This window comes from Lontra canadensis, unplaced genomic scaffold, assembly GCF_010015895.1.
Source record: "Lontra canadensis isolate GAN:19392208 unplaced genomic scaffold, GSC_riverotter_1.0 scaffold4, whole genome shotgun sequence".
NCBI classification, from domain to species: Eukaryota; Metazoa; Chordata; class Mammalia; order Carnivora; family Mustelidae; genus Lontra; species Lontra canadensis.
Genome location: NW_022630998.1, coordinates 51,727,719 through 51,736,534, shown reverse-complemented (window position 1 = coordinate 51,736,534; position 8,816 = coordinate 51,727,719). Strand labels below are relative to the sequence as shown.

The window sequence follows — 8,816 nt, the reverse complement described above, 5'->3', positions numbered from 1 at the left end:
TCTTTTCTGTCATTGCCTCCTCCAAGTCCTCAGGCATTAATATATACACACACTACTTACACAGAATATATAAATATATATATATACACACACACACACACACACACATACATATATACATATATGTATACACACACACACACACATACACACATACAGTATATAATCTGAAAAGATGAGGTTTGCCCAGATATTGGAAAAGGTCAGTGGTTGATTTCCCCCCTCCTTCCTTTTCTAGTCATGGTTGAGACATTTTGTTTAATTGGGAAAAACAAAATAAAATTCAGTACTGCTGAATCAGAAAGAAAGTTCATTGCAAATGCTTTGACTAAATTTGGTAATGCAGCTAGTGGTTCCATAATTTAATCTCTACCGATAAACCACAGTTAAAGGCACTGCATAAAAGGGCTGTGTTTTTTGCATGAAAACTCATTGGTTGGATCATGATGAGTCAAGGGTCAGGTCAGGCTGTATGGAACTCTCTTTTTTCTCTTCCATGGCCTCAAACTGGCATCTTGAAAACAACACTAAGTGAGCTTACCATCAAGCTAGAAGAAAATAAATTTTAGATCTTGATGATAGACTAATGACTGTCTGTCATCTTTATATGTTAAGAAAAGCATAAATTTCCAGGCAGCAAATGTTAGGTACTCAACATATTTGTGAGATGAATGATTCAGGCTGTGAAGACAGGATGAAAGATGTTGGAAGAAGATGCTGCACATTCTCCATTACAGATAAAATTATTTTCCCCCCAAATCAGCCTGGTACTTTAGTCCACTTCTGCCATAAAGACATTTTGGACAGCAGTAGGATCAATTTAAAGTTGAGATTACAAACTTAATTTGATGGACGTTGAAAAAAAATGGCATGCAAACATTGGTTTAAACATTTATCCATGTTGGGAAAACTTCCCCTTCAAGTCAATTAAATTATCTTGGACTGTTCCATGTCTTTCTGGAGAAGAAGGTACTTAGAGGGACAACCGAGGTGCTGGATGTGAAGAAGAGTGGGAGCTTTGAGACTTGGAGCTGGAGGTTAATAACAAAAAGGATGCACCTGGATTTCCCCCAGAACCCACTGTTTTTAAGTGTCAGATGGAATTGGAGCTCCTTTGGCTAAAAACTGTGCTTGTTTGATGAAAATAGAAATCAGTCCTCTTCCCTCAGTGTACAATTCATTACCTATTAGGAGTGTTTCCAACCATACATATCTCCCTCCCCTATTCCCCGGGTTGTTCCTTAAGCCACAAAACGCTGAACCCCAGCTTGTTTGACGTCTGTCCTCTCAAGTGTCGATGACGCTGGGTCCCCAGGGAGGTATAAGTTTTGTGGTCAAGCTCCATGGCATGCCCTGGTCCTGCTCTATTAAGGATGTGCAGAATTTCCTTTCTGACTACACAATTCATGATGGGACTGTAGGCATTCATTTCACTGGTACTAGAGAAGCCAGGCGGAGTGGTAAGGCTTTTGTTGAACTCAAATCAGAAGGCGATGTTAGAAATGGCCCTTAAAAAAGACCAGGAAAGCATGGGATACCAGTACACTAAGGTGTTCAAGTCCCACAGAATGAAGATGGACTGGGTGTTGAAGCACAGAGGTCGAAACAGTGCCTACACAGCCAATGTTGGCTTTGTGTGACTTCAAGGACTCCTAACTGGATGCACCAAGGAAGAAATTCTTCAGTCTTTCTTGGGGTTGGAAATTGTGCCAAAGGGGATCACATTGCCTGTGGATCCCACAGACAAGATTACAGGGGAAGCCTTTGTGCAGGTTGCCTCATAGGAATTATGTGAGAAGACCCTAGGGAAGAAGAAGGAGAGAAAAGGGCATAGGTATACTGAAGAGTTCAAGAGCAGTCAGGAAGGAGTTAAGTCATTCTCAGATCACCCTCTGAAGTTCATGTCTGTACAGCGGCTGGCTTTATGACCACTCTGGCACAGCCAGGAGGTATACTGGCACTGTCAAACAAGTGGGCCTAGAGAGGATGAGGTATGGTGCTTATAGTGCAGGCTATGGGGGCTGAGGAGTACAGCAGCCTCGGTGATACGGCTTCACCACCCATCTATTTGGAAAAGACCTCAGTTACTATCTCTTGGACATGTATGACCACAGACAATGGAGACAGCGGCTTCTCTGTACAGAGTACTACTGGACACTGTGTCCACATGAGAGGGCTGCCACAAAAAGCCACAGAGAACAACATTTCAACTTCTTCTCTCCATTCAACCCTGTGAGGGTCTATATTGAGATTAGTCCTGTTGGAAGAATGAAAGGTAAAGCTGATGTTGAGTTTGCCACTCTCAAAGAAGCTGTGTGTGGCAGCTATATCCAAAGACTGGGCCAACATGCAACACAGATATGTTGACCTTTTCCTGAATTCCACAACTGGGGCCAGCAATGGGGAATACAGCAGTAAGATGATGCAAGGCATGGGGGTGTCAGCCCAGTCCACTTATAGAGGCCTGGAGGGGTAGTTTGTGAGTTGCTGTTATGGGGCTGGCTGTGGTAATCAGAACAGCATGGGTGGATATGAATAGTTTTATAGGAGCATTTGAATTATTACAATCAAATTTTCACAAGCAGCCAACAAGCAGTGAAAAGTAATTATTACTCTAGAGGAAGAAGCTGTGGGACCCATTTTGCACCTTAAGTTTGTGAAATCTTATTTAAAAATTAGCTCTTCAGTGTTTTCCCATGCAAACGTTCTTCTAGCATATGATACTGAGTAAACTAAAACTATTTTCAGCTTTTCTCAATTAACATTTTGGTAGTGTACTTCAGAGTGATGTTATCTGATTTAAAGTAGTTTTAAATAAATTAAATGGATCTTTTATGCCACATCACCATGAATACATTGGGAAGATATGCTTTTTTTTAGAAAACTCAAGGTCCTAGATCCCTAATTCAAAGAGGAACATTTCTCATGTTTGTTCATTTTAGTTTATTTTCACTATAAATCTTTTAGTTAAGTTTAAGCTTTTAAAAAATAAGTTAGTTTTGAAAACTGAGATGCATTACTAATACTGTAGGAATTAGTGAGGCCTTGACTTAAAACTTTCTTTGTTGAAGAGATTGTCCTTAACAAATGGTGTTGGAAAAAGCCATACGCAGAAGAATGAAAGTGGACCATTTTCCTATACCATACACAAATGGATTCAAGACCTAAATGTAAGACAGGAATCCATCAAAATCCTAGAGGAGAACACAGGCAACAATCTCTTTGACCTTGGTCATAGCAACTTTTTGCTGGACATGTCTCCAGAGACAAGGGAAACAAAAAGGCAAAAATGAACTATTGGGACTTCATCAAGATAAAAAGCTTTTGCACCGCAAAAGAAATAGTAAAAAAAACTAAAAGGTAACCTATGGAACAGGAGAATGTATTTGCAAATGCCTTATCAGATAAAGGGCTAGTATCTAAAATCTATAAAGAAACTTAAAAAAATCAATACCCAAACAACAAAAACCCAGTCAAGAAATGGACAGAAGACATGAACAGACATTTCTCCAAAGGAGACATACAAATGGTAGCAGACACATGACACATGCTCCACATCACTCAGCATCAGGGAATTACAAACAAGACCACAGTGAGATACCACTTCACACTGGTGAGAAGGGCTAAAATTAACAAGTCAAGAAACAACAGATGTTGGCAAGGATGTAGAGAAAGGGGAACCCTCCCACACTGTTGGTGGGAATGCAAGCTGGTGCAGCCACTCTGGAAAACAGCATGGAGGTTCCTCAAAAAGTTGCAAATAGAGCTACCCTATAACTACGAGATATTTACCCAGATAGATATTGCACTCCTAGATATTTACCCAAAGGATACAAACATAGTGATTTGAAGGGGCACATGCACCCCTTTCCATTAAAGCTGTGACAAGGTTTTTTAGTTCTGGGCCCAATAGATGGTTCTGGTTCTACAATTACCTGAACTTTAATTTTCTCAACAATCAAGCAGGCTTCAAATGTATTCTTCCTTCTCAATTCTGTGATTTTTGACATTTGCAAAAATAAAAAATACAGCATAGTTGTGAATTATTTCCAAAAATGGGAATCACTTTTGTCAAATAAGTTCTAAACCAGGAAACTTGACAAGAGGACTTCTGGGTGACCCTTGTATCCAGCCTATCTAGCAACACAAATGAAGAATCTAAGGCTGTGGCTTCTTCTCAGAGAAGGTTAAGCCCAGTCAAAAGGCAAGAAAAATTTTCAGGTCTTTCTAAACTTTTTCACAGGTAATATACATAGGATAACTCATTGTGAAGTTAAATTTGTATAAATGAATATCAAATTTCAATGAAATCTCAAAGTATGTTTCTTAAAATCACATTTCTTTGCTTGTTGATTTGATGGTCAACAAGAAAACTCAACAAATCCTCGGAAAACCTTTGCATTCAGCCACAAAAAGTCCAATTTAAAATGACGCACATTCAAAAGCAAAGCAAATAAAACTAAACAAAACATTAAAGGGTCACATATGATGATTTCAAAGAAGACTAGATATGGAACCCATAAAGACAATGATACATTGCTAATGGCTGTGTCTTTCCCAGTCTTCCCATGCCAGGCAGGGGGACTACAGAAGTATCTTATCATCCTCAGGTGTTTACTGAATGAATGGTAGTCTTTATTGCTTATTGAATGAATGCTAGACAGTACAGAACACCTTAGGCACTTAGTGATGTTAATGAAACCTAAAGAGTTTCTTAGGTGAGAAAACTGCTGCTATTTGGGAAGATTTGATAGTATGAGAGTTCTAATAATGTAAACACAGCTCTGGAGACTTTTTAGAATCAACTTTTTAAATGGAAGGAAAGAGTGTTTATAGGAAGCCCTGTTGAGGGGGGGACACGGCGGGTTAGGAAAAATGGTCTTGGATGTTCTCACGTCCGGTTGTTAGGAGTTCCTCAGCATTTACCATTCTGAAGATCACCCTAACCTTCCCTGTCAAAGTCTAATTTCAGAAAAAGATTTGACAAATTCATTTTCCCTGAATTTCAGTAATTCAGTTCACCGTGATACATAAATCTATTTTTAATATACTGTAATAGCTCTTCTGTTTACTTAATAGTAAGTAAGAACTTAACAGTCTTAATCCCTAACCTATTTCTAACCATAGAATTAAAGACATCGGTTAGATGGAAAAAGATAATTTTGTAAAAGAAAAAATACTTTCTAGCAGAATTAGAATTAGAATTAGAATTAATTCTAGAATTAGAATGTTTACTTCACCTTCTATATTTAAAGCCCAGTAATTAATCATTTAGTAGTATTTCAGCTATGCTACATATTAAGAATAGCTAGCACAAAGCAAGGGAATGCCTGTCATCAAAACAGACAATCCCTAATGTACCAATGAATTACAGCAGCTTGTTCAGGACTTAAGCTAAACCAAGTACTCAAATTTACAATTGACAATTAACTTACAAGTGTTGTATTAGTTTCAGATGTGCAATATATAATGATGCAACAGTTCTACTGGTACTTTTTAGGATAGTGTTTATAGTATTATCGATACATTCTCCATGTTCCACATTTATGGATACATTTCCCATCTCTTTAAATTGCTTGTATCTAAGCAACTTAATACACTGTATGTATGTTTCACTTTATAATATATGTGTGTGTTAGAGGCAGATTGGCCCTTTGAATACTGCAAACTGGCCCCATTTCTGCACATCTTTTCTTGCAGTGCCGTGTGCATAAACTGAGCTGCAGACTCACAAGCTGCCTGTTATATACAAGTCTGATCTCCTTGTTTTGTTTTAGATTCAAAATTCCCAACAGGAAAGTAACCATTACAGTAACCAATCTCAGAGGCTTGTTTGCTTTGCTTTATAAATTCCTAACCTTTTCCTGATGTAGCAGGAAAGTATGCAAGGCTCAGGTTAGGTCAACAACAGAGTCAAGGTTAACTGTGAGAGAGTGACATGGGAAAAAGCCCATCCAGTCAAACATTAAAACATCAACAGGCAATGCAGACCAACATTAATAGTAGCCATCACCTCAGTACATGTGCACTTAGTATATTTTGTTCATAGAATCTAAGACTCTTAATGTCTGTTTTTCCCTTTTGCAATACAGAGGGGATTTCACTGCTCTTAAGGAGCTGTAGCTTCTGTTGGGGACAATTCTGTTCTTGGGCTCAGGGACAGATCATAAATTACATTTTCAGAATTATAGAGTACAACAGTTAACAAAATGACTTCCTATTCCCATGGGCAGCCGACATAGGAATAGCTACTTACAGAAGGGATTAAGTGTGAAACTTGCTGTAGACACAGAGCAACAGTGAACTCATGAGCTTTTTTGTTTACATTTGGAGTTTTGCTTATTTTGGCTCTATCAGTTCATACATCTGAGAAAAATGCAGCCCCTAGCTTATGTCACCAAGGTTAACTGTAGAAGAGAGAGATGAGGGCAAGCTTAGGGACCACAGTCTCTCTTGGCCATATTTCTATCTGCCAGAGCCACTCTGCTATTCCAAGTCTACTCCTGTGATTGAACGAATACCTCCACATGTGGGATGAAGTCTTATGAGAACAAACTTGGCTTCACTTCAATAAAGATTTCCAGCTCAGAGTCTGTCAGGTTAACTTAACCTCAGAGGACTCCAGTGCTCCCAAAGTAGGAAAAAATGTTTATAATCAAATAATTTGTAGAACCATTGGACTGAACAAAATGGTAAATATTTTCTTTATTGAAGAGCCATTAATAAATATGCTAGTATCCACTGTGATTCTTCAAGAGTAGATGATCATCTTCCAAAAATATCTGACCTTGGAAGACTTTTCTTTATTCAGAGGATCTCTAAAAATGTCACATTTTCCAAGGAACCAAGCCAGTCAAATTTTAATAGAAAGCTTGTTTCAGTCATTCATATTCAATCCAGCACAAATCAGAACATTGATTTTTCTGAGTTGGTTAAATTCCATGACTGATATCATTATGAACCTGATTCATAGCCTGTTCTAGTATCCTATCACACAAGGCTGTCATCAGTCTAGGAGATAAGGTGCATACATGAGCTTGTTAAAATCTAAAGCTCATAAGACAACCTCCAGAAGACTTAACTATTATTTGATTATTAAGAGCTTCAAGTCCCAGCAAAACTGAGGATTCATGGGAGCAAGAGAAATCTGTGGGAAAGCATAGCCATTGCCAATGTGACAAACTCCTTGAAATATTAAGAGTGGAACTCTTATTTCCTGTCTTTCCTAAAGAGCTGCTTATGAATCTGTCACCCAGGCATTTACCTAAGTTTTTGTGCCACACCTCAGGGATACTATAGAGTTACTACTATAATGTTAAAAAAAATTTCTTCTACTTGAATAAAAATGACATTACTAAATCTTCAAGAGATTCTAAAATATTACAATTACTGTTTTCTGGTATAAAGAGGTTCAAATTGGAAGAGAAAAATGGATCAGGATGCCTCCTGATTAGACCCTGGTCTGGCAAGGCTTTTTAATGGCAGGCCTTAGAGGCTGCTTCCTCTTCTGCATCCACTGGGCTGGAGGAGAAAAAGGTAATAGAAGGATGGAACAACTCACCAGTCTAATCAGTCAGGCCAATTCTAGCCATAGGTCAGCTGAATCAGAACTGGCAACTTAAAGGGCCATGGTGTGCATACTTTTGTCAATTTTATCAACTCAGTTATCTTCCTTTGAGAGGATCTAGAGCCACTTATATCTGAAATTTAGAACTGGAAGATATTTAGTCATCATTTTTGCAAACCCATATTAGAAAGTAGAAGACTGAAGCCTAGAAAGTTTTGTGAGATGTCCTAAGAGTGGTTTCTGGGGAAAAGTACAGTATCTTCGAAAAAGCAAGCATTCTATGTGTTTTTCCACTATAACAATAAACATACTTCTCTTTTTAAGAATATTTACTTATTTATTTGAGAGAGTGAGAGAGAGAGAGAGAGAGAGAGAGAGAGCGAGCAGGGGAGTGGGACAGAGGAAGAGGGAGAGAGCACACTCCCTGCTCAGTGGGGCTGGAGGTCATGGCCTAGAGATCATGACCTGAGCTGAAACCAAGAGTCAGAGGCTTAATCGACTAAGTCACCCAGGCACCTCTCTGAGAGCAGAACACAGCTATATAGATTTCCTATGGGTTTTCATAACTAAGACAAACCTATGTGCTTACTACAAATCATCTTACTTTAAAAATCAGAGAAGGGCTAGATGAAGGAAAAAATATGAAAAGGCATAAGGAATAGCTTTGGCCAGAGATGCAAACAATACAGGAAAAAGCTGGCAGTAATACTCTGATCTGTACACAGACACAATAGCTTCCTACTGAAAGTAGATGTTCTTTCCAAATGAGTGCCTCTCAGACACTTGGGTTACACAGTGATTCACCAATCCAGAGCAATCTGTCTTCATAACAATCTTCCTCCATTGAGACTTCTGCTCCTGGTCAGGATGTAGAAGGATGCTAAAGACTATCCCTTCTTTGGTAAGAATTAAAAAGTCCCAGAGAAAATAAAAATTATATTTTTCTCAGGGCAGGGGAAGGGGGTTGCATGCAATGAAGCCGTCATGACCTTAACTCCAAGGGAAATAAGCTTTTAATAGGTAAGTAGAGAGTTGTGACAACTTCTATATGTGAGGGCACCTTGTCTAAGTACAGAAAGAAATGGAGGACAGATGGAGAGACCTTTCAGGGATGGAGGGAAAATGGTCAAACTTTGTAAAACAATGTATTCTGACTAGAGGGTCTGGAGTCTAGAAGAACCCCAAAAGCAGGAACAGAACACTTGGACCAAGAATTCTTCTTCTGATACTACCACAATCTACCATGAGG

At 38.7% G+C, this 8,816-nt stretch overlaps 1 pseudogene; it reads left to right on the top strand.

The window, feature by feature from the left end:
• The first annotated feature begins 1,297 nt into the window (after window positions 1-1,297).
• LOC116859028 lies at window positions 1,298-2,539 on the top strand (annotated as a pseudogene).
• The last annotated feature ends 6,277 nt before the right edge of the window (window positions 2,540-8,816 follow it).